Here is a 26,618-nt window from a genome sequence, read left to right on the forward strand (position 1 = left end):
CCCCACCACAGCTCAAAGGTCAGCTTATGACGGAGATTTCTTAAAACCTTGGAAAACATTTTGGTGGTTGCGAGATTAGAGGGTGGAACAAAGGCTAAAAGTAAACCTGGCAGATCACATTTCACATATAGCCAGAGTGTGGCATACACACAGACACAGGCTCCGTTGGGAGCTTTTACAAGCTCAAGTTCCAACCTCAGTAACCTCGGCATGGCAACGCAGCAACTTGCTTTTGCTCACTCCCCTGGCGAGGATTTAAAGATCGTATCGCGTGTAGCAGTCTGCAGCTTCACATCCTTGCATTACTAGAAATTTCCCTTTCACCATTGGCGGCCGCGCCTTCAGCTGCCGAGGCCCTAAGCTCTGGACTTCCCTCCCTAAACCTCTCCGCCTCTCTATCTTTGTTTCCTCCTTTAAGACGCTCCTTAAAACCTACCTCTCTGACCAAGCTTTTGGTCGCCTGCCCTAATTTCTCCTTATGTGGCTCAGTGTCAAATTGCTGTTTTAACACACTCCTGTGAAGCGCCTTGGGACATGCATCGTGGGTTCGTCCTGTGCAGTGGAGTTAAACACTGACTTTACCCAACGAGCCCGTCAGCGATCTCCAAGCTCAACTTTCTTTCTGCCCGGTATTTCTTCTGTTCATCTGAGAACGCGATGGAAGCTGGTGACGGGTTTGGAAAATGCCACTTCCCATCGAAGCATACAGAAACGTTTGACCACACTCACCCAGGTGCCACCGATTTTGAGAAAACACACACAAAAATACCGAACAAACATGGTCTCTGGCCTAGTCTAGTTCGATTATAAAAACGGATAACAGATTAAGCAGGCTGGTTTCTGAATAACTGTATATATATTAGCCTGTGGTGTTTCGAACACCACAGAAGTCACTCAGTAATGGAATAAACGGGAAGTTAAGATTTATGATTAGGGAATTGAGTGAATTTAATAAGGAAATTGTGGGATATGATGGAACATAGCAGCGAAGGGAATGGGAGAGATAGATTTTTGGACTCTAGGGGAATCAAGGGATATGGGGATCGGGCGGGAAAGTGGAGTTGAGGTCGATGATCAGCCATGGTCTTATTGAATGGCGGAGCGGGCTCGAGGGGCCGTATGGCCGACTCCTGCTCTTATTTCTTAGGTTATGAAATTACCCACATCTGAGGCAGTCTGGGCCGAAGAAGCCTCCTGACTGCGTCAAATGACCCCGAGCCGACGGCGTGGTGACGAGCAAACTGGAAAATGTGGCTATTGCTGCGGTGCTGCTCGGCCATTTGCCCGTCGAAGACACCTGAAGCGAGACTCGCGTTTGAGGGAACTTGATGCTAAATAAATAATCAATTTATTGGCGTCGTTATAACGTACTGGAGCCGAAGGCATGAATCCCTCTCACTGGCTCGTGAACTGCAGTCTGCATCGCCAGAGATAATGGTCAGTAGGGAGGCACTCGAGATCGAGGTTGGCGGTCACGACTCTCTCCCACCATTGCTTTCTCGCCCCTCCTCCCCCCACCCTGCACTGCGCCTGTTAGATCCGTGATTCTGAGAGTATGATGTTTTTCAATAACCACACGGATGCTGTAACTTAACAATCAACAGGTATTTACTGGAGTAGGGTAGTCTCAAGACTGGGGGTACAGAGGCATGCTCAAGGCTTATATACAGGTGTGGTCACTGCCGGTACTACAGTATACAGGAGCTGTAAAAGTAGTTCTCTCTTAAAAGGTACATACACTACAGCACCAGTTTAGTGTCTGCCTCTGCTTCCAACTCTCTAGAATTTCCAAAAGGAGGAGACAGCTTGAATTGCAGATAAAGCCAAATCCACTGCAGGCTCAGTGGGGAGCAGCTCGCTCTCTCGCCTCAGAGTCAGAAGGTTGTGGGTTCAAGACCCACTCCAGAGACTCGAGCACAAAAATCCAGGCAGACACGCCCAGTAGTGCTGAGGGAGCGCCGCACTGTCCTTCCGGTGAGGCGCTAAACCGCGAGGACTGTAAAAGTCAACAAGAGTTCAACAATTTCAGATCATAACCTCAGCCCCTATCACACACGCGCACACACAATAAATATATATATATTTTTTTTTATCCACTTTGTCTTTTTCTCTTCTCCCCCACATGGCAGCTGTCTTTCATTCTGCCAGCGCAATTTACACTTCATCCAGAGCCATCCTTTGTTTCTTAACCTGTCCCATTACCACCTCCTCTCGCCTTGAATATCTCTTAATGTCTCTTAACCTCTTCCGCCTTCCATCCCATCACAGACCTTCCCTTTTGTTCTCTCATCCCCTCCCCCATTTCCCAGCCTCTTCACTTGCTTAAAAATCTGTTCCATTTCCTGCTTTTTTCCAGTTCTGACGAACGATCATTGACCTGAAACGTTAACTCTGTTTCTCTCTTCACAGATGCTGCTCTGACCTGCTGAGTGTCTCCAGCATTTTCTGTTTTTATTTCAGATTTCCAGCATCTGCAGTATTTTCTTTTTGTGAAACGGATCAATTGGTCATGTGTCTGTTGTGTGGGACCTCAATGCGTACAAAATGTCTGCCATGAATGCTCCCCTAACAGTGGCTGTACTTCCAAAACTAACTCAATCAGCTGTAAGGAGTTTGGGACATCTTGGAGGTGAAAGGCGCTATGTAAATGCAAGTTAGTCCTTTTAAACACATTTTGCAAGCTAAACTTTTTTCTCAATTAAAAAAATATAAACTCAGGGCATAGCAAAGTATGGTTCATACTGAAGAAGACTACGACAAAATACAAGACGATGTTAATAAACCTGCAGTATGGGCGTGTAAATGGCAAATGAATTTCAATATAGACGATTGTGTGGTGGCACATTTTTGGTAGGAGGAATGAGGAGGCCACATATTCCTTGGAAAATAGGAATCTAAATGGGGTAGAGGAGCAAAGGGATCTAGGGGTACACATTCACAAATCATTAAAAGTAGCAACACAAGTTAACAAGGCCATAAAAATGCAAACAAAGCACTGGGGTGCATTTCTAGAGGAATAGAATTGAAAAGCAGAGAGGTTATGTTAAAACTTGTATCGAACCTTGGTTTGACCGCACTTGGAATATTGTGCAGTTCTGGTCTCCATATCACAAAAAAGGACATAGAGGCATTGGAGAAGGTGCAAAAAATGTTTACAAGGATGATACCAGAACTGAGAGGTTATAAATAGATCAGGAACAGGCTGGGGCTCTAGTCTGGAAAAAAAGGTTGAGGGGTGACCTAATAGAGGGGTCTTTAAGATTATGTATGGGATTAATAGAGTGGGCGTAGAGAAGATGTTCCCACTTCCTGGAGAGTCCACAACTAAGGGCTATAAATACAAGATAAACACTAATAAATCCAATAGGGAATTCAGGAGAAGCCTTTTTACCCAGAGAGTGAGACTCGCTACCACAAGGAATAGTTGAGGCAAATAGCATAGATGCCTTTAAGGGGAGGCTAGATAAACATGAGGGATATGCTGATAGGGCGAGATGAAGTAGTGTGGGAGGGCGAGATGAAGTAGTGTGGGAGGAGAAATAACAACAGAAAATGCTGGAAAAACTCAGCAGGCCAGGCAACATCCGTGGAGAGAAAATAGAGTCAACGTTTCGGGTCAAAACCCTTTGTCAAGACTGAAGGCCAGGCTGGGAGAGAACGAGAGAGAAGTGAAGAGACATTAAGAGGTATTCAAAACGAGACGAGATGGTGAAACTGAAAGTAATGAAGATGAACAAGGTTGAAGAGCCAAACGGAGATCCCGTCGAAGAGAAGAGCAGAACTTCTTCAAGGTAGGCATTCCTAGAAGAGGTGCGGCAGTGAACCAAACACTAGTACGATAGCAAAATACTGCAGATGCTGGAAATCAGAAATAACAACAGAAAATGCTAGAAAAACTCAGCAGGCTAGGCAACATCCGTGGAGAGAAAAATAGAGTCAACGTTTCGGGTCAAACCCTTTGTCAAGTGTGGGAGGAGGCTCGTGGGAGGAGCATAAACGCCAGCATTGACTAATTGGGCCGAATGGCCTGTTTGTGCTGTAAATTCAACGCAATTCTATATAACAATGGAAGTAGGAAGAGACTCACTCAGAATGATGACCACAGTCTTCATGAGGCTCATCATGGTCTCCTTGTGTCGGTGTTGGAAGGTGGTGTGCTGGGACATCCTCTGTGTCTTGTGTTTGACGTAGCAGAAGATGTGCATGTAGACGACCAGCATGACGCAGAAGATAACCAGGTTGGAGACAGCCCAGAAGATCAGGTAGCTCTGGCTGTAGAGCGGGGCCATCCGCGAGCAGCTGGCCAGGTCGCACACACAGTTCCAGCCCATGTTGGGGATGAGGCCCATCAAGATGGCCGTGGCCCAGATGCAGACGATGAGGATGATCACGCGCTGGTTGCTCATCTTGCTGTGCAGCTGCATCTGGAAGACCGTCTGGTGGCGCTCCACCGCGATAGCCAGGAGGTTGGCGACTGAGGCGGTCAGGCTGGTGTCGATGAGGCCCTGCCGTATGAACCAGGTCTGCACGGTGAGCTGCGCGGTGCGTGGACCGGTGTGGAACATGAGGTACATGTAGGCGATGCCAGAGAAGAGGTCCGCGGCGGCTAGGTTGGCCAGCAGGTAGTAGATGGGGTAGTGGAAGCGGCGGTTGATGGCGATGGCCGTGATGACCAGGATGTTGGCCAGGATGACTATCAGGCACACCAAGAGGCCCAGGGAGACCACCAGCTTGTCCTTAGTCCGCCAGATCTTGCTCAGTTCTTTGCCAGTGCTGTTGTAGAAGAATGAGACAGTGTTGTTGTAGTAGCAGTCCCCCATAGTGTGTCCCTCTCTCTCTCGGCCGATCTCAGCTTGCACCTGCCGATAAAAACAACATCAAATCCAACCGAGCCACCATTGCATTGTCCACACTTAGACTGGTTTATGATGGATCATTTCTAAACCATCTTGTTTCTCTTTCTTCCGACTGCCCCAGCCATCAATTTCCTCCCCTCCTCTCATTCTACATCCCTCAACCAATATATTAAAAAATGATCTGGTCTCATTACTGTTTGTGGGAGCTTGTTGTGCACAAATTGGCTGACACGTTTCCCTACAGTGCAAAGTATTTAATTGGCTGTGAAGTGCTTTGGGATATTCTGAAGTCATGAAAGGTGCTGTAGAAATCTTCCGATTAGGCACTTTGCAGCCTTCCGGACTCAATATCGAGTTCAACAATTTCAGATCATAACCTCGGCCCCTATTACATTTTTACTTATATTTTTTTCCCCCACCCCTTTGTTTTGGGTTTTCCCTCCCCCACCACCCCCCTTTCCTTTTTTTTCTCTCTCCCACATGGCAGCTGTCTCTCATCCTGCCAGTACACTTCACACCTAACCTGAGCCGTCTTTTGTCTCCACTGTCATATTACCATCTCGTCTGGTTTTGAATACCTCTTAATGTCTCTTTACTTCTTTTGTTCTATCGCAGCCCTGCCTTCGATCTATTTCATTTCCTTTCCAGTTTTGAAAAAGGGTTTGACCCGAAACGTCGACTCTAATTTCTCTCCACGGATGTTGCCTGGCCTGCTGAGTTTTTCCAGCATTTTCTGTTGTTATTACAGAAATAAGAGTTCTTTCTTTCAGGCACCCTTACTGAGATACATTCCTTGGGAGTCACCACCCAGCCTAACCCACGTGACAGCAAGTGTGGATAAGCTAGTCTGGAACAAGGGGCAGTCTCACCCAACATCCACACATACGCACTCTCCCGGGGGGGCATGGGAGCATGGCAGGGCAGCCGCTCAGGAGCAGGAACCTCAGCCGATTTTCCAGGAATGCAGAGGACACCCTTAGGTCACAGTCTTCCCATCCGCGACCAGCTAACGCCAGACAGGCCAAGGATCAAACCGGGGGCCTTCCTGGTTTCTACGGAAACCAAATAATTGCTCAACTATTTCAGTAGGCCTCAGTCACATTTTGATGTGCGAAATCACGTCTCGAGTATTCAACAATATTCCATTTTAGACTGCATCCACCTCCCACCCCCACCCTAACATTGAACCGAAAACAATCCAAGCAAGAGGAACACTCCGTCACCACCAACGTTCTCCCGTAATTGCCCCCTCTGGGCCACACCCTTCTGTGGCGTAAAAGGGCCCAGGTGTTTGACAGGAATGAAAGAATTCTGGACATGAACTCCCAACGTATTCAAACAGACACACCGCACCACCAACCCCCCTCGGGGCTTGCACCCCACACCCTGCCACCCCCCCCCCACCCCAGGACTTGTGTCCGCCCCCCAACGCCCCCACCGCTCCCTCAGGTCTTGCACCACAACACAAGGGGAGCAGAACATGTCCCGAGTTCCAGAGGTGGTCAGGAAATGCCACCCAAAATGGAGGGCTGCGTTGCCACGTCACCGAGTCCTCACATTTCCCCCCATGGTGTCCCGCATCCCAAACCCCACCCCGGTGTCCTGCATCCCCTCTCCCTCTCCCTCCCCCTCGATGTCTAGAGGGCAGGAGAGGTCCTTACCAAAGAGGATTTCCAAACACCCAGAGGATCGTCTCAGCGCCACATCAGGAACGATATTAATTCGCCACGAATCACCTGCTCCCTTTAAACTCCCGGCCCTCTCCAATGTGGAGATGGTTTGATTTTTCATACTTTACCCAACAAAAAAAATACCAGACACGAGAGCGAGACAGAGAAGAGCAAATGAGAGAGTGAAAGCATGAGAGAGAGAGGAAAAAAAAGCGAGAGAGGAGAAAGTGAAAGCAAAGAGGGGGAAAGAAAAGGTAGAGAGAAAAGAAAGGAGAGTGAGGAGGGGAAGAGAGACAAGGGAGTGAGGGGAAAGTGACAGAGGAAAGACTTATATAACACAAGAAAGAAACTTTAAAAGATTCCCATTTATGCAGCACTTTTCACAAGCTCAGATCGTCCCAAAGCACTTTAGTCACTTCTGACGTGTAGTCTCTGTTTTTAAGAGACACGAATGGTTTATACACATCACCTCTCTCAAACATCCCATAATGCTCCACATTGAACGAGTTGCTTTGTGCAGTTAGTTATTGGAGGAAAGATATAAAACGTCCAAACATCACAGCCAGTCAGTGCAATCACGCTCACATCAAGCCTCTCGTTTCACCTGCAGCGACCCTTGAACCCTCACCGGTTACAGGCAGCCCCTGGGAGGAGTGTTCTGGGCTCAGGATGGGACACGCACAGGAGGAAGCCGCGGAACTCGAGGGGGGGGGGGGTTGTCGCGGCCACTGCACGCACAACCCAACGGAATCAGCAGCGGGCACCATCTTCACCGTCCGCCCCCCTCCCCAACATAACTGAAGCCCAGACAGGACAGAGGACAGAGAGAGTGCCCTGATCGGACCACAGCCCTCGGCTTCACTCGCGGTGGGACTCCAGCGTGACTTTCAGTTTTGACACACGTGCGGCCGTGACATCCTTTGTCCTCACCCAACCCACTCCCACCCACCCTGCCTGCTCCTTCATAACCATTGGTCAGAATTGCCAGCGATACGTCGACGGGTCCTTGTACCTGAAAGACTACACTTGGTTGGACAGGGCTGGTCGCAAAGAATGACAACCACGACTGAAGCACTGGCACGTTGGCCTTTATCTCAAGGGGGGGATTACAAAAGTGAGGAAGTGATGCTTCAGTTGTATATAGCCTCGGTCAGACCCCATCTGGAGCACTGCTTTCCGTTCTGGGCACCGCACCGCAGGAAGGGTTTATTGTCCTTGGAGAAGAGGAGCCATTCGTAGAGCATCTTTGTCTACAGCATCACTGCCTAGCCAGGATCCAAATAATACTGAGCAGTTCCAGCAGGAGGGGCCTCACATGCCTGTAAATCTAAAAAGTTGCTCCTCTTTTTTAAATCCCTTCGTGGCCTCACACCCACCTCCCCTCCCTGCTACCTCAAACCTCCGACAACCCTAACCCATCTCTGACTCTGGCCTCATTCATCCCCGACTTACTGCGCCCGTCCATTGGCAGCCGTGCCTTCAGCCGTCTAGGCCCCAAGCTCTGGAATTCCCTCCCCAAACCACTCATTTCCACCTCCCTCCTTCCAACCCACTTCTTCAACCAAATGTCCGGTCACTTGTCCTCAAGCTCCTTCTATAGCTGGACCTCCGGTTTCATTTTAATTAGGTTAGTCACGTGCTGAAACGCATCCCGTTACATTTTTCTACACTAAAAGGTTGCTGTATAAACTACAAATTGTTGCAAGACCCCCCCTTCCCTCCCAAACCCCAGACAATAAAAATCCCTCCGTTCACTGCCTCGACTTCGCAGGCTGACGAGGGGGGGGGGGCCACGTTCTCCAGTTATACACAAACCCCTCTGTCGTCGCACGGGGCAATCAGATACCGGGAGGGAAAGTCCGGCCTACGACTCCACGCTAACACGTGCGGCGTTCTAGCCGCGCCGTGGACAGGCGAGGAGGGCTGTGACTTCTATCGGCGTGCTTTACGCTCTCCGGTGAAGCAAGTTGCCGTGGTGACACCGCAAAAGTCCTCAACTGGTTGCGAAGCACTTTGGTGCGGCCTGAGGTTGTGAAAGGCGCTATATAAATGCAAGTTCTTCCTTCCTTTGTCCTCACCCAACATCTACACACTGAGTGGATGAGCATCATGAGACCCAACTCAGATCTTCATCTCCCTCCCGTCCGAAGGTTGCCAACTCTGATTGGATGTGCTTCATCACGACACCCCAGCCACCCTGCGGCCACCATTGGTCGCCCGCCACGTGCATCCTTGCGACGCCACGGCAACCCACGGCCAATTGGAAAGCAAAGAGCCTCCTCGTTATCCGATTGGATGATTCATGATCGTCAGTCAAACAGCCTTTTCCCATCTGCAACACTTTTATAACTAAAACAAAAAAGTGTTCAAAAAAACGAGAAACACAATTTGTTTAATGCCCTGTGATTTTTCTCCGGGATTGCTCACAGCAGTGTCCCGATTAATCTTCACCGCCTGGAGACTCCAGGCCAATCCTGGAAGGTTGGTAAACCTATCCCCAAGTCAGTCATCGCCCCGACAACGAACCTTGGACGACTTCGGCCGCATGGCTCGGAGGTGGGCCCATTACCCCCTCAGCCGTCTGGACAGTGACCCGGACACACAGTCACAGACACAGGGTGCTGTATCGGACTCAGACGCAGTCTAAACGCAGCGCGCCCAGGAGTAAACATCACGTTATTGACTGCCCGCTTCTGGTCAGCCTCTCCGAGACACAGAGCGAGCTCTTGTGAGCCGCGCAAATAAAACCAAGAGAAGCCGAAACTGGGCCAAGGGCCTTTGGGACAGTCACAACAAGGGAAGTCTGAACACAGCTCAGACTGAGGGAGAGGCGCAAACTTCTGGCCACATAAATAAGGAGCTCCGATTAAAACCAGCCTTGTTCGGAGCTGGGGTTAGAGGGTCCCCCTGGGAGCAGCCCGGCCAACTCCTAAACACTGGGGGCCTTTGTTAGTTTGGAGCTCTGGCTGGTGAGCTCACAGCTGCCCCCGGGAGTGCCCGCTCCAAGGTCCAACAAGTGGACACCAAAAATAAAACCCCAGGCACCGGCCAGGCCAGCCCGTTAACCCACACTCAGGAGGACCCCTGCCCAACTCTGCTTCCCCGTTCCACACCCGCCCCCCCCCCGCCCCACAAATCAGGTGGTGGGGAGGGGAGGGGGGTCTGACCTTCGGAGGTCTGCGGGCCCTGCTGGCAGTTGCCCCCACCCCCCCACCTCGCTTGGCCACCCATGCAGCTTGGGTGAGACATGCAGTGAAACGGATTCAGTTTGACTGCTCACCCCAGGTTCATTGTTCCTCTTTCAGGCTCGCACGCAGGGCTTGCCCACACTTCACAGCTCAGAGTGAGGGAGAGAGACACACACACACACAGATAGAGAACTCGCTTCCGCAAACGGCAATTGATGCTGGATCAATTGTTAATGTTAAATCTGAGATTGATAGATTTCTGTTAACCAAAGGTATTAAAGGATATGGGGCAAAGGTGGGTATATGGAGTTAGATCACAGATCAGACATGATCTCATTGAATCAGGCTCGAGGGGCAGAATGGCCCACTCCTGTTCCTATGACAGAGAGAGGCACAGAGACGGAGAACGAGAAAAGTGAGCGAGCGCGCGAACAGGGGGAGCGAGCGCGCGAACAGGGGGAGCGAGCGCGCGAACAGGGGGAGCGAGCGCGAGTGAGAAAAGGGTGGTGAGAGAGAGAGGATAGAAAGATAAAAAGAGTGTGCCAGTGTAACTGGTTCATTTAATCTCTTCAGACTGTCAGTGGACTGAGGCTCTGACACGATGTCCTGACAGCTGAACAAGTTTAAACAACATTGTTCTAAACCTCGAGTCAGGAATGCGATCAGATGTTAAGATTTACTCACAAACCTGCTGCAAACTCTGTTCAGGCAAACGCTCAGTTAGACCTCGCAACAGGCGACAGAGAGAAACTCAACTCTCAACCCTGGAGGGAATCACTTTACAAGCTGCTCAGCAGGGAACATCCCAGTGGAATACTACCCATCCCCACATCCAACCTCGGCCAACCAGCTGGAAATAAAGTGGAGGCATGGGGGGGGTGGGGGGGGAGAGAGAACGGGAAGAGGGGGGGGGAAGAGAACGGGAAGAGCCCCCTCTGTTCTGGGGCCACGAATGACGACTGAGGTCACTGGATGGGACTCACGGGCACAACTGCTAAGAAACATGTGCGCGCGTACACACACACACAACCTGCTCTCCACTCCCCCGCCTAGCTCTTCGCTCTATCCCCTCTGCGCTACCTTCAGCTGTTGTTGCGTTGCCCCGTTTCCCAGGCCCCGCGGGCAGGAGTCAGGGCTCCGACAATAGAGCAGGGCCAGTGATCGATCAGCCTCCGCAGGACGAGTACTCAAGAGTTACTGGGGGAGGGGAGCGGATAACCGAGAGCAGTTAATTCTACACATTGGAGAAGTAGCGGGTCAGAGGGCAGCCATCCAGATTCAGACGCTGCTGAACTGAGAACAGCGTTGCCATGGTTTCTAACCATTTGAAGGAATTACTCCCGAAACCACTCCCGTGCTGATAATTTCTGTTACGCCAGTGCTACAGCGATTTACGCGGGGGTGGGGGGGGGGGGGGGGGGGGGAGGAAACACCAGGATTCCAGAGCTCTTCAATGTTGTGATGACGACTCTTTAATTCCATCACCTCACACAGACTGCTCCCCCCACCAGCGCTAGACCAGCCATCAGCTGTCCTTGGCCCAGACGTTACACTCAGAATACGCTCTAGGACCCAGCCCAGGGTTGATTGGACATAGTTCTAGATACCAAGGGATGAGGGACAATAGGGAGGTCCATCTCCAGCTCAGCCACCCACCCAACCCTGGTCACCTCATCACAGCTCCGTGTGTTTAATTGATTCCAGCGATTTTAACTCCACCACCCTACCAGACGTCCATTCCATTCTGCGCATGAAGAATCTCTTGACCGATCAGTCACAATCCATAAGAACATAAGAAATAGGAGCAGGAGTAGGCCAATCGGCCCCTCGAGCCTGCTCCGCCATTCAATAAGATCATGGCTGATCTGATCCTAACCGCCAATCCACTATCACTGAACCATCTCCTGAATCTAACAGAATTAGACACACGAAATAGGAGCAGGATCAGGCTACACGGCCCCTGGGCCCGCTCCGCTACCCACAGGGCCATGACCGATCCGAACCTAGACTCATGTCCAAATTCCTGCCCGCTCCCCGTAACCCTTAATTCCCTTTACTTCTAGGAAACTGTCTATTTCTGTTTTAAATTTATGTAATGATTTCTGTTTTAAATTTATCCAACCCCGTCAAACCTATAGCAGTGCATCTCTCTCTCTCTCTCTCTCTCTCTCTCTCTCTCTCTCTCTCTCTCTGAGTGTTCCAGACCCACCCACCCCCTTTTACACCATCTGTCACCGCATTTATCTCCGCCAGATCCCTCCTCGGTCATCTCGCCTCCCTCCTCCAACCTGCCCCCCCACCCCAAAACTCAGCCCCCTCCAACGCTAGGGGTCAGCCCCATGGCTCCTGTCCAGACAGCCTGCAAGACCCAAACTTCACCTCTGCACCCCAGTTCGTTCAGTGAAGCACCTTTCCACACAAAGGGTACTGGAAATCTGGAACACTCCCCCCCCCCCCCCCCAAATGGCCGAGGATGCTGGAGGTCAACTGAAACTTGCAAAGTTGAAATCGGTAGATTTTTGTTGGGTAAAGGCATCAAGGTATACGGATTAAAGCCGGGTAAATGGAGTGGAGATACAGATCAGCAATGATCTAACTGAGTGGTGGAACAGGCTCGATGGGCTGAATGGCCTCCTCCTGGTCCTATGTTACATAGAAACATAGGGGTAGATTTTCCTGGAGCCGTCAGGCGGGTTTTCAGGTGTGGTGGGGGGGGGGGGGGGGGAAATCCCAAATTCGGGGGTCCCGACACCATCCCACCCAAAACCCGCCTCCACGCAAGTTTCACAGGAGGCGGGTACCCGCCCCGCACTGGGACCCACCGAAACCAGGCGGGAAGGGATTAGTGCCAATTAACTGCCTGTTAACAGGCAGTTTTTAGCCTAATCCCTATTTTGAGGGGTGTCGTGTGGGATTCCCGACGGCTCCAAACCACGCCAGGTTAGAGCAGGCGGGCCGTCGGGTTGAAGGACTTGGAGGGGTCGAGATGTCGGTGTTCAGGTGAGTGATGGGTGAATGAGTGCAAAGGTAAGCGTGTTTGGTGTGTCTAAAGTGTGTAAAGAAGTTTAAATTACCTGTACTTACCTTAACAGCCTTTCTTCCTCTAGGTGTCGGGAGTCCATCACTCAGCCGGCACTGAAAGCTGAATGGCTGCGATCTGTCAAAAGTGACAGCCTTCAGCTTTCAGTGCCGGTGAGAGTTCTAACTGAGTCTGCGTAGAAGGACTCAGGTTAGAAGTCAGACTGTCAGTGTTTGACAGCTTCAAACAGCTGTGAAACACTGATATTTCATCTGTCAAGAACTCTTGACAGATGAAATTTCAGTCTGTGACGTCACCTGTTGTCGGGTGGCCCTTAATTGACCTGCTAAGCCCGCTGGGCGGGCTCAACAAGGTCAATCAAAAGAAAATCGCGCGGATTGGCCGGACGTCGATGTAGGCGGGACTAAAACCCGAAAGTTGTAGTCCCGCCTCCTTCAGGAAAATCTACCCCATAGAATATAGGAGCAGGAGATTCGGCCCCTCGAGCCTGCTCCGCCATTCAATGAGATCATGGCTGATCATCCAAATTCAGTACCCTGTCCCTGTCTTCTCCCCATATCCCTTGATCTCTTTAGCCTTAAGAAATATATCCAACTCCTTCTTGAATATATTTAATGAATTGGCCTCCACTGCCTTCTGTGGTAGAGAATTCCACAGGTTCACCACTCTCTGGGTGAAGAAATTCCTCCTCATCTCAGTCCTAAATGGCTTACCCCTTATCCTTAGACTGTGACCCCTGGTTCTGGACTCCCCTGCCATCGGGAACATCCTTCCTGCATCTAGTCTGTCTGACCTGACTAGAATTTTATAGTTTCTATGAGATCCCCTCTCATTCTTCTAAACTCCAGCGAGTATAAGCCCAATTGACACTGTGATAATAATAATAACTTCCGGGAAGTTATGTCATCACTTCCTGTGAACTGTGAACTATGAACTGTGTACATACCTCACTTCCTGTCATATGTCACTTCCTGTTAACTGCACACAATACTCAAGGTGCGGTCTCACCAAGGCCCTGTACAACTGCAGCAAGACATCCTTGTTCCTGTACTCGAACCCTCTCGCTACGAAGGCCAACATACCATTTGCCTCCTTAACCACCTGCTGCACCTGGCATGCTTACCTTCAGCGACTGGTGCACAAGGACACCCAGGTCTCGTTGCACTTCCCCATCTCCCAATCTATTGCCGTTCAGATAATAATCTGCCTTCCTGTTTTTGCCACCAAAGTGGATAACCTCGCATTTATCCACATTATACTGCATCTGCCATGCTTCTGCCCAATCACCCAACCTGTCCAAATCATACTGGAGTTCCTCGGCAACCGCCTCACAGCACACACGCCCACCCAGCTTTGTGTCGTCTGCAAACTTGGAGATATTACATCTAGTTCCCTTGTCTATATAATATAATATATGACCGATCCCTTATTCCAGCTCTTTGCTTCCTGTCTGCCAGCCAGTTCTTTATCCAAGTCAGTACCTTGCCCCCAATCTCATGTGCCTTAACTTTATACGCTAATCTCTTATGCGGGACCTTATCGAAAGCCTTCTGAAAGTCCAAATACACCACATCCACTGGTTCTCCCTTATCTATTTTACCAGTTACATCCTCAAAAAATTCCAGTAGATTAGTCAAGCACGATTTACCTTTTGTAAATCCATGTTGACTTTGTCCGATCCTGTCAGTTTTCCAAGTGCTCTGCTATTACATCTTTTATAATAGACTCTAGCATTTTCCCCACTACCGATGTCAGGCTTACCGGTCTATAATTCCCCGTTTTCTCTCTACCACCTTTTTTGAATAGTGGGGTAACATTAGCTACCCTCCAATCCATGGGAACTGTTCCAGAGTCTATAGAATTTTGGAAGATGACCAGCAATGCATCTACTATTTCTAGGGCCACTTCCTTAAGTACCCTAGGATGTAGATTATCAGGACCTAGGGATTTATCGGCCTTCAATCCCATCAATTTCCCTAACACCACTTCCCTACAAATACTGATTTCTTTCAGTTCCTCCCTCTCATTAGACCCCATGTTCTCCGACATCTCTGGGAGGTTATTTGTGTCCTCCTTTGTGAAGACAGAACCAATGTATTTAATTGGTCTGTCATTTCTTTGTTCCCCATTATAAATTCCCCTGATTCTGACTGCAAGGGACCTACGCTCGACTTCACCAATCTTTTTCTCTTCACATATCTATAAAAGCTTTTACAGTCAGTTTTTATGTTCCCTGAAAGCTTACTCTCATACTCTATTATCCCCCTCTTAATTAATCCCTTTGTCCTCCTTTGCTGAATCCTAAACTGCTCCCAATCCTCAGGTTTACTGCTTTTTCTGGCCAATGTATATGTCCTCTCCTTGGATCTTATGCTATCCCTAATTTCCCTTGTTAGCCACGGTTGAGTCACCTTTTTGTTTTATTTTTATACCAAACAGGGATGAACAAATTCTGTAGTTCATCCATGCGATCTTTGAATGTTTGCCATTGCCTATCCACCGTCAACCCTTTGAGTAACATTCCCCAATCAATCCTACCCAACTCTCATCTCATACCATTGTTGTTTCCTTTATTTAAATTCAGGACCCTAGTCTCTGAATCAACTACTTCACTCTCCATCTTAATGAAGAATTCTATCATATTATGATCGCTCCAACCCAAGGGGCCTCGCACAACAAGATTGCTAATTAATCCTTTCTCATTACATAATACCCAGTCTAAGAATGGCCTGATCTCTAGTTGGTTCCTCGACATATTGGTCCAGGAAACCATCCCGTATACACTCCAGGAATTCCTCCTCCACAGTATTGTTACTAATTTGGTTAGCCCAATCTATATGTAGATTAAAGTCACCCATGATAACTGCTGTGCCCTTATTGCACGCGTCTCTAATTTCCCGTTTAATGCCATCCCCAACCTCCGCATTACTGTTTGGAGGTCCCACTAACGTTTTCTGCCCCTTGGTATTTCTCAGTTCTACCCATACAGATTCCACATCATCCTTCCTTTCAATTGTGTTAATCCCCTCGTTAACTAGCAATGCTACCCCACCTCCTTTTCGCCTATCTTTCCTCAATATTGAATACCCCTGGATGTTGAGTTCCCAGCCTTGGTCACCCTGGAGCCATGTTTCCGTAATCCCAATCATATCATATCCATTTACCTCTATTTGCGCAGCTAATTCATCCACCTTATTACGAATGCTCCTCGCATTAAGACACAAGGCCTTCAGGCTTGTTTTTTTTTTAACACTCTTACACCTTTTAGAATTATTATTGACTGTGGCCATGTTTGATTTAAACCCTTGATTTCTCTGACTGCCACCTTTGTTTTTCTCCTTCCTGTCTTTTGCTTCTATCCTTGTTTCCCTTTCTTCTGTCTCCCTGCTCAGGTTCCCAACCCCCTGCCATTTTAGTTTAAACCCTCCCCCAGAGCACTAGCAAACACTCCTCCTAGGACATCGGTCCCGGCCCTGCCCAGGTGCAAACCGTCCAGTTTGTACTGGTCCCACCTCCCCCAGAACCGGTTCCAATGTCCTAGGAATTATCCCAGTGACCAAAATAGACAGTGCTCAAGGCAACAACCTTGGAATTAAAATTGCTGACTTGTATTTGCCTAATCACGAAGTGCATTTGATTTTCTAATCATTCCTTCTCACTGATTGGATGTTTAGTGCCAAATCTACAGATACACACCTCCCCCCCACCCCCCTGTTGAGTGGCCTACAGCTGTGAAGATCCAACACATGGGAACACCACCATCTCCAAGTTCCCCTTCAAGTCACACACCATCCTGACTTGGAAATACATCGGAGGTTCCTTCATCGTCGCTGGGTCAAAATCCTGGAACTCCCTCCCTAACAGCACTGTGGGAGTACCTTCACTACACGGACTGCAGCGGTTCAAGAAGGCGGCTCACCACCACCTTCTCAAGGGCAATTAGGGATGGGCAGGCCCACGTCCCAGGAATGAATTTTTTTTAAAAAGCTACCTATTCTCACCCGAAATACGAGCGTGTTGCTGGTCATTCAACTGGTGACACACACTCCAAAGCCCCATCACCATACCTCAGCATGCAGTCTCTGGGACTGTCTGAATGCTAATGCCTCCAGTGTGGTGCTAAACAGCCACGTAACTGCTTTGGGACAGTTTACTGACACTGTATATTTATAGAAATGTAATCACATTGTACACGCAGTAAACATTTGGCAGTATACCTGCTATTCATGAAACACGTCACGGGCTAACTCAACAACTTGTATTTAAATAGCGCCTTTAACGTAGTAAAACATCCCAAGATGCTTCACAGGAACGTTAGCAGACAAAAATTTGACACCGAGCCACATAACGAGAAATTAGGACAGGTGACCAAAAGCTTGGTGGAAGAGGTAGATTTTAAGCAGCGTCTTAAAGGAGGAGATTGCTGAACTCAGGGCCAAGGCAGCTGAGTGGGCAGATAGTCAGAGTCATGGAATCAGAGTCATAACGGCACAGAAGGAGGCCATTCGGCCCGTCGAGTCCGTGCCGGCTCTCTGCAGAGCAATCGAGTCAGTCCCTTTCCCTCGCTCTATCCCTGTAGCCCTGCAAGTTTATTTCCCTCAACTGACTATCCAGTCTCCCCTTGAAAACATTGAGTGCCTCCACTTCCACCGCTTCCGTCAGTAGCGAGATCCAGATCCTCACATCCCCCCTGTATTTCTTGCCCAAAACCTTAAATCTGTGTCCCCCTAGTCCTTGTACCATCAACTAGTGGGAGCAGCCTTTCCCTGTCTAGCCTATCCAAACCCGTCATAATCTTGTACACCTCTATCAAATCACCCCTCAACCTCCTTTGCTCTAATGAAAACAAATCCAGCTTCCCCAATCTGTCCTTGTAGCTAAGATCCCCAATCCCCAGAACCATTCTGGTAAATCTCCTCTGCACCCTCTGAAGGACCTTCACATCCTTCCTAAAGTGTGGTGACCAGAACTGGATGCAATACTCCAGTTGTGGCCTAACCAGCGCTTTATAAAGATTCAGCATACCTTCTCTACTTTTGTACTCAATACCTCTATTTATGAAGCCCAAGATCCCATATGCTTTGCTAACCACCCTCTCAATATGTCCCACCACCTTCAGGGACCTATGCACATTAACTCCCAGGTCCCTCTGTCCCTGCACACTCTTTAAAACTGTGCCATTAAGTGTATATTGCCTCTCCCTGTTGCTTCTGCCAAAATGCATCACCTGACACTTCTCTGTATTAAATTCCATCTGCCACTTGTCTGCCCATTCTGCGAGCCTTTCTATGTCCTGTTGCAGTTGATTGGTATCATCCTCACTGTTTGCCACACCCCCAAATTTGGGGTCATTGGCAAAATTAGAAATTCTACGTTGTAGTCCAATATCCAGGAGATAGATATATAGATATATTTCTAAAAAAAAGCAGTGGCCCCAGCACTGACCCTTGGGGAACACCACTGTCTACCATCCTCCAGTCTGAAAAACAGCCATTTACCAAAACTCACTGTTTTCTGTCCTTAAGCTAATTCCTTATCCAAGCTGCCACTGACCCACCTATTACATGAGCCTTAATTTTGCTAATCAGCCTTCTATGTGATACTTTGTCAAACGCCTTCCTAAAGTCCATGTAGACAACATCCATTGCATTTCCTGCCTTTTACAAATCCGTGTTGGCTCTCAATTAGTTTAAACCTGTCCAAGTACCTGTTAATTTTTTCCTTGATTATTGTTTCTAAAACTTTACCCACCACTGATGTTAAACTGACCGGCCTATAGTTACTAGGATTGTCCTTACACCCTTTCTTGGTGGGGCGAAGTAAGCAAGTGATGCACAGTTGGCCAGAGTTTGGAAGAGCGCAGAAATCTCGGAGTGTTGCAGAGCTGGAGGAGGTTACAGAGGTAGGGAGGGGCGAGGCCATGGAGGGATTTGAAAATGAGGATGAGAATTTTAAAATCAAGGCGTTGCCGGACTGGGAGCCAATGTAGGTCAGCGAGCACAGGGGTGATGGTCGAACGGGACTTGATGCAATTAGGATTCGGGCAGCCGAGTATTGGATGGGCTTAAGTTTATGGAGGGTGGAAAATGGGAGGCCGGCCAGGAATGTGTTGGAATAGTCAAGTCTAGAGGTAACAAAGGCATGGATGAGGGTTTCAGCAGCAGATGAGCTGAGGCAAGGACCGAGACGGGCGATGTTACGGAGGTGGAAGTAGGCAGTGTATTGTTGAACTGATTTTTGTGGCTCATGATTGGTGTAAGGAACGGATTCATTCAGATTTAACAGAACCCTACATTCAGCAGCTCCCTTTGAGCACTTGTCCAAGGTTCTAACAACAAGTCAAGAGTAAGGGAGCGATGAATTTGAGGACTTTTTCCTGATCTGAAGCTTCCGCAGAGATCCTGCACTGAAACAAACTAAAAATAGTTTTTTTTTTTAAAAAAAAAACAGGTTCCCAAGAAGAGATTGAAGGAGATTGACCTCCTACTCCTTCCTGCTGATGAATCACATGCATCCTGCAAAGTCACGCGCTCATTCCAAACGTATTAAATCCCTGAAGGGAGGCAGATAACCATCGGTAGCAGTCAGCATTCCTTCAATCACCGACCAGACACGTTTCCAGGAAACTGCCAGATTTTCCAACCTCTGTGTCCGTGCTCGGGAGCAGGGGTGAATGAGTGCTCCACTCAATACTCGGTTGCTTCTTATCCTATAACTTGTATGATTACCGGGCTTTTGGCATTCACCCCACAGACAAAGACTTGCATTTGTATAGCACCTTTCCATGACCTCAGGCCGGCCCAAAGCACTTTCCAGCCAATGAAGACCTTCCCCCCCAAAGCGTTGTCACTGTTGTAATCTAGGAAAGGTGGCAGACATTTTGCGCACAGCACGATCCCACAAACAAGATAATGATCGGATAACCTGTTTTAGGTGTTGGTAGAGGGTTAAATATTGGCCAGGACACCGGGGAGAACTCCCCCGCTCTTCTTCCAATAGTGCCGCGGCATCTTCAGCGTCTACCCGAGGGGGGCCTCGGTTTAACGTCTCATCCGAAAGACGGTACCTCCGACAGCGCGGCACACCCTCGGCACTGCGCTGGAGGTGTCGGCCTAGATTTTGTGTTCAAGTCTCTGGAGTGGGTCTTGAACCCACGACCTTCTGACTCAGAGGCGAGAGTGCTGCCCACTGAGCCACGGCTGAGTTGAGGCCCACACAAGGGATCTGGTTCCAAGGGCAGAGTAAAAAAAAAGGCACAACCTGAAAACTGCATCATCCATTCAGTGGAATAGACTTCTCCTTTAATTCCGACCAATTGCTTTTCAGCTACGACCAAATGAAAACCAATTAAAAAAGGCAGGAATTCCACAAGTCACATCCACGGGCCTTCTAAATAAATTTCAGCTTTCAAAATGACGCCTTTTCCCGAGAACAAGTGCTGTTGGTTTGGAGAGGAGGGATTTTCAAACATAAAACGGAACAGCGGCGACTCGAATGCCCTCGAGCTGCTAGGGCTGGTTGGCCATGGAATGCATCGCAGGTGCAGCCTGGCGGACAATTTGCAAAGTGCTGTCCCACAGCCCAGTTAACATGAAGCAAAGCCGCCAGGGTTGATCCGTTACAGATAGAACGGTGACTAAAGCACTGGTCAAACAGTATCTGTGAAAAGACTCGGGGGGTGTGGGCCTTTGGGAGCTTGGAGATCGGCGAGCTCCTTAACGGGACTAAAAAAAAACAAGAGGAACAGGAGGAGGCCATTCAGCCCCTCGAGCCTGTTCCGCCATTCAAGTAGATCATGGCTGATCATCACCTCGACTCCATTTGCCCGCCTTTGCTCCATATCCCGCGATACCCTTACCCAACAAAAAATTGCCAATCTCAGTCTTGAAAGCGCCAATTGGCCCCTGAATCCACAGCCTTTTGATGGAGTTTTCCAGGTATTCACTACCCTGTGTGTGAAGAAGTGCTTCCCGATTCACTCCTAAATGGTCTGGCTGTAATTTTAAGGTTATGCCCCCTTGTTCTGGATTCCCCACCACTACCCTATTGAATCCTACTGTAATCATTTTATACTTGCAGATAGAAAACTTGCAGTCTGGGCAGTTGCGCGGCAAATGAACTTTAACATAGATAAATGCGAGGGTGATGCACTTTGGGAGGAAAAATAGAAACTCCACCTACAGTTTAGAAAATAAGAGACTGAATGGAGTAGAAGAGCAAAGGGCTCTAGGGATAGAGGTGAACAAATCATTAAAAGCAGCATCGCAGGCCAGCAAAGCACTGGGATTTATTTCTAGGGGTCTAGAATTCAAAAGTAGTGAAGTTATGTTAAACTTGTACAGGACCCTGGTAAGGTCTCACTGTGCACAGTTCTGGTCTCCGTACTATAAAATGGACATAGAAGCACTGAAGAAAGTGCAAAAAGGATTTACAAGGATGAAATCGGAACCAAGAGATTACAGCTATCAGGGAAGTTTGAACAGGTTGGGGCCTACATTTCGTTGTACTGCACTTGTGCACTAACAATGACAATAAAGTTGATTATTACCTTTCTTTAGAAAAGAGAAGACTAAGAGGTCTTTAAAATTATGAATGGGTTGGACAGAGTAGATGTGGAATGTATCCACTAGTAGGAAAATCCAAAACTAGGGGCCATAAATACAAGATGAATAAATCCAATAGGGAAATAAGGAGAAATTTCTTTACTCAAGAGTGGTGAGAACGTGGAACTCACTACAGGTAGACTATCCTTTATCCGAACTTCCGAAAACCGAAAACCTCTAAAAACCGAAAGTTTTTTCGTTCAGCGTAAGTCGTGCGCACGACATGACCAGAGTGGCGCACGACTTACGCTGAGCAGGGCAGAGGGTCACAGAGTTCCCTCCTGGGTAGGAGATTGCAGGCCGAGCCGGGCAGTGTGAAGGAGGTACCGGGAGAGTGAACCCAACAACACAGCGGCCCGTCCGATAGCTGCAGCGGCCTGTCCGATATTCTTTCCCCCCCCCCCACCGACGCCCACCCCGACCCCCCGCCGACAAATTTCCCAGTCTTATAAAATACCTTCTAAAATCTGAAATTTTCCGAAAACCGAAACACGGCTGGTCCCAAGGTTTTTGGATAAAGGATAGTCTACCTGTACCACAGGAAAAGAAAGACTTGCATTTCTATAGCACCTTTCATGACCTCAGGACATCCCAAAGTGCTTTACAGCCAATGAAGTACTTTTTTTTTTTTTTGAAGTGGAGTCACTGTTGTAATGTAGGAAACGCGGCAGCCAATTGCGCACAGCAAGCTCCCACAAACAGCAATGTGTTAATGACCAGATAATTTGTTTTTAATGATGTTGGTTGAGGGATAAATATTGCCCAGGACACCGGGGAGAACTCCCCCTGCTCTTCTTCGAAATAGTGCCATGGGATCTTTTAAATCCACCCGAGGGGGCAGACGGGGCCTCGGTTTAACGTCACATCCGAAAGACGGCTCCTCCGACAGTGCAGCACTCGCTCAGCGCTGTACTGTACTGTAGGTTTTTTGCTCAAGTCTCTATAGTGGGACTTGAAGTGGTCGAGGCAAATCGCTTCGCTGCTTTCAAAAGGAAAGCAGACAAGTGCATGAGAGAAAAGGGAATAGAAATAAATGCTGAAAGGCTGAGATCAGGTAGATGGAATGGGGGGGGGGGGGGTAAGATTCGTGAGGAGTATAAACACCAGCAGAGACGAGTTGGGCCGAATGGCCTGTTTCTGTTCTGTATATTCAGTGTAGTTCTATGTAAACACCCCAGTTAGATCACTCAACCCTCTATATTTAAGGGAGTACAAGCTAAGTTTATGCTACCTCGCTGGAGTTTAGAAGAATGAGAGGGGAGCTCATTGAAACTTATAAAATTCTGACAGGACTGGACAGGCTAGATGCAGGAAGGATGTTCCCGATGGTCGGGGAGTCCAGAACCAGGGGTCACAGTCTAAGGATAAGGGGTAAGCCATTTAGGACAGGAGGAGGAGGAATTTCTTCACCCAGAGAGTGGTGAACCTGTGGAATTCTCTACCACAGAAGGCAGTAGAGGCCAATTCATTAAATATATTCAAGAAGGAGTTGGATATATTTCTTAAGGCTAAAGGGATCAAGGGGTATGGGGAGAAAGCAGGGACCGGGTACTGAATTTGGATGATCAGCCATGATCGCATTGAATGGCGGAGCAGGCTCGAGGGGCCGAATGGCCGACTCCTGCTCCTATCTTCTATGTTTCTATGTTACCTGTCCTTATAATTTAACCTTTTAGCCCCGGTATCATTCTGGTGAATCTGCGCTGTACCATATCTGTGGTGTATGTAACCTGTTCCACCTTAAGAGAACTACTTTAAGAGATGTACTACTTTCTCTTGGCTGCTGTATACTGTAATACCGGTGGTGACCACACCGGTATATAAGTGTTGTGTAGGGATTTGCTGGGCAGTTCAGCCCTGACCTCCAAATAGTAAAGACCTGTTAAAAGTTATTCTTGTTGTCTGTGTCCAGTGATTGATCCTAAACATAACTGGGACACACAGACTCAACAGTGGCGATGAGTCCGATCTTACCCTGCGGCAGTTTTACATCCAAGGCAGCTTCGTCCTCAGAACGGGCGTCGAGAAGAGGCATCCGCCCTCATCATCCTGCTGAGCACCATCGCACGGGAGGCATCGAGAACCCGGGTTAAAAAGAAAAATTCTGACCACGAAGCCCTCCATCAGCGACAGGCAGTGATCATCCCTTCTACCACGGTGGTGGGTAAGCCGATCAGCGACACGAGCAGAAAGTCGGCCGCGTTGGCTGTGGAGTAGGGGAGGGAAAACGGAGGAATAAGGGCGGAGAACTCGACCACGGCCGGTAAAAAGGGCCGGGCTGCAATCCAGGCCGAGAGGCGCAGCGACTGGGGCAGCTTAAGGCACGAGAGCCGCGGAGAAATCAAACGCAGCCGGTGTAAAGGACCGGGCTGCAAGGCAAAGCAGCGTCGGGGAATTGATAACCGCTGGGGAGGCAAGAACGGCAGCAGCACGGCAATCGCCATTGCAGCCAGCGGGGGGGGAAGAAGGCAAACGCGGGAATCCGCCATTGTAGTCGGCGGGGGAAGAAGACGAGCGCGGGAAAGACCGCCAAGCGCGGGAAGCCGCCATTTTAGTAGGCGGGGGAAGAAGACAAGCGCGGGAAGCCGCTATTTTGAAAAAAAAAGAATTAAAAAACTTGCAAGGATGCCTAAACATGGGAGCATTAATACCTTTGATAGCGATATCGAAGATTGGACCACGTATGTAGAACGCATGGAAGTTTATTGTAAAGCAAATAAGGTACCAGATGATGAGAAAGCACTAACCTTATTAAGCTCAATGGGTGCGAAGACATACGGGCTATTGAAGCACCTTCTATCACCAAATAAACCGGCGGATCAGACTTTCGCGAATATTGTTACTGTCCTGAAAAATCATTTAAACCCCACGCCGCTGATGATAGCGGAACGATTTAAATTTTACAGAAGAACGCAGCTGAAAGACGAAAGCAACGCTGAATTTTTAATTGAACTGCGTAAGCTATCAAAGTACTGTCAGTTTGGAACAGGACTAGCAGGTGCGCTGAGAGATAAATTTGTGTGTGGATTGTTAAAAGAAGGAACACAAAAGCGACTGCTTGAGGAGAATGATCTTACGCTTGATAAAGCGGTCACTATTGCAGCATCGCAAGAAGCCGCAGCGAGAGGCACGGCGGAAATGCAGCTACAGTCACCGGAACTCAGCACCAATCAAATGGTCTTGGGTACAGTAAAATGTTATCGTTGTGGAAAGACAACGCACGATCAGAACCAGTGCTGGTTCAAAAATCAGGAATGCAGAAAATGTGGCAGGCTTGGTCACATAGCTAAAGTATGCCGGTCAGGAAAGAAGACCAGCAACAAAAAGTCACCGCAGGAAAAGTACAGAAAGGTACACAAGGTGACAGAGAACAGTTCGAACGAACAGAAGTCAGATTCAGACTCCAGCAGTAATGAACTGGGTAGTCTAAGAGTACACAATGTTGGTAAGGAAGCAGACCTCCAAACAATTTGGGTCACACTTCAGATAGCAGGAGTCCAAGTGAAGATGGAATTGGACACTGGATCGGCATTGACGGTCATGAATAAGCAAGATTACAAAAGGTTATTCCCACATATTCCCCTACGGGATACGGAGATTGTATTGAAAACATACACGGGGCAAAGAGTATACCCCATCGGGAAGAAAGAGGTAAAGGTGGTCCACAAGGGCAAAGAAAGCCGAGGAATGGACTTATATGTGCTACCTGAGGGAGGTCCACCACTACTGGGACGGGAGTGGATTAGGAAAATAAATATTAACTGGCATTCCTTAAAAGCACTAACGGTAGATTCCGGTAAAAAAGATGTCAAACCTAAACGATTGTCCAGAATGTTGGACGATGCTAAAGAGGTGTTCCAACAGGGACTGGGAACACAGAGGAATTACGGCAAATATCAAGGTTGAAGAACATGCAAACCCGAAATTTTTCAAAGCCAGACCGGTACCTTATGCGATACGACCTGCTGTAGAAGCTGAGCTGGAAGGGCTAGAACGTTCAGGAGTACTGTCTAAGGTAGACTGGAGTGAGTGGGCCACGCCCATTGTTCCCGTCATGAAGCGTTCATCGAGCAACAAGCCGGGGGAACCGGGGAAGGTTCGCATCTGTGGAGATTTCAAGATCACTGTTAATCCGGTGCTTCACACGGTGCAGTATCCGCTTCCGCGGATTGAGGATATCTTCGCTTCGTTGTCTGTCGGGAAACACTTCACCAAGATAGACCTGGCGCAGGCATACTTACAGATGGAAGTTGAGGAAGAGTCACGCCAGTATCTCACGATCAACACGCATAGAGGCCTGTACCGGTATAATAGACTGGTTTTTGGAGTGGCATCGGCTCCAGCAATTTGGCAGAGGGCCATGGAGCAGGTATTACAGGGAATTCCAGGCACACAATGTTACCTGGACGATATTCTGATTACAGGAGATGATGACGAGGAACACCTTGCAAATTTGGAACTGGTGCTCACCAGATTGAAAGAATATGGACTTCGTGTTAATCGCCAGAAATGTGAGTTCTTTCAGAAGCGGATCTCGTACTGTGGTCATGTCATTGACCAGGAGGGGCTTCATAAGTCTTCTGACAAGATCGAAGCTGTTGTGAAGGCTCCCGCTCCGGATAATGTATCCCAGTTGAGGTCGTTCCTAGGGTTGATTAACTATTACCATAAGTTTCTGCCAAATTTATCCACGGTGCTGCACCCGCTGAACGCTCTTTTACAGAAGGGAGTACCATGGAAGTGGAGCGAGGACTGTAAGAGGGCCTTTCGCAAAAGCAAGGCATCGATCACCTCAGAGGAAGTGTTGGCTCACTTCAACCCAACGCTGCCTATTCGTTTGGCTTGTGATGCTTCTCCATATGGTATTGGGGCAGTACTCTCACACAAGTTGCCAAATGGCCTGGAGAGGCCAGTCGCGTTCGCATCCAGATCATTGACCTCCGCTGAGCGCAACTATGCTCAGATAGATAGGGAGGCTCTCGGCCTTGTGTGGGGAGTAAAGAAGTTTAATCATTACCTGCAGGGCCAAAAGTTCACGCTTCTGACAGACCACCAGCCGTTGGTATCCATTTTTAACCCTAAGAAGGGTGTTTCGGTGATGACAGCACAGAGACTCCAGAGATGGTCCCTTTTCCTAGGGGCACATCAATATCAGATTGAATTCAAAGGTACAAAGCAGCATGGTAATGCTGATGGGCTGTCGCGCCTGCCACTACCTACAGAGGAGGAGGCACCGACGGTTGACCCTGTTGAGTTATTTC

General features: G+C 48.7%; 1 pseudogene across 3 annotated transcripts in view; it reads right to left on the reverse strand.

The window, feature by feature from the left end:
- Window positions 1-1,235: 1,235 nt before the first annotated feature.
- Window positions 1,236-26,618, reverse strand: part of LOC147097586 (lysophosphatidic acid receptor 1-A pseudogene) — a 50,521-nt pseudogene continuing 25,138 nt past the window's right edge. For all 3 annotated transcript variants that reach the window (XR_015074309.1, XR_015074311.1, XR_015074310.1), the window contains exon 2: window positions 1,236-4,859. The product of XR_015074309.1 is annotated as a lysophosphatidic acid receptor 1-A pseudogene, transcript variant X1 (transcript). The remainder of the gene's footprint in view (window positions 4,860-26,618) is intronic.

The sequence above is a fragment of the Somniosus microcephalus genome, chromosome 31, assembly GCF_052327205.1.
Source record: "Somniosus microcephalus isolate GS21.2 chromosome 31, FLI_Smic_1.0, whole genome shotgun sequence".
NCBI classification, from domain to species: Eukaryota; Metazoa; Chordata; class Chondrichthyes; order Squaliformes; family Somniosidae; genus Somniosus; species Somniosus microcephalus.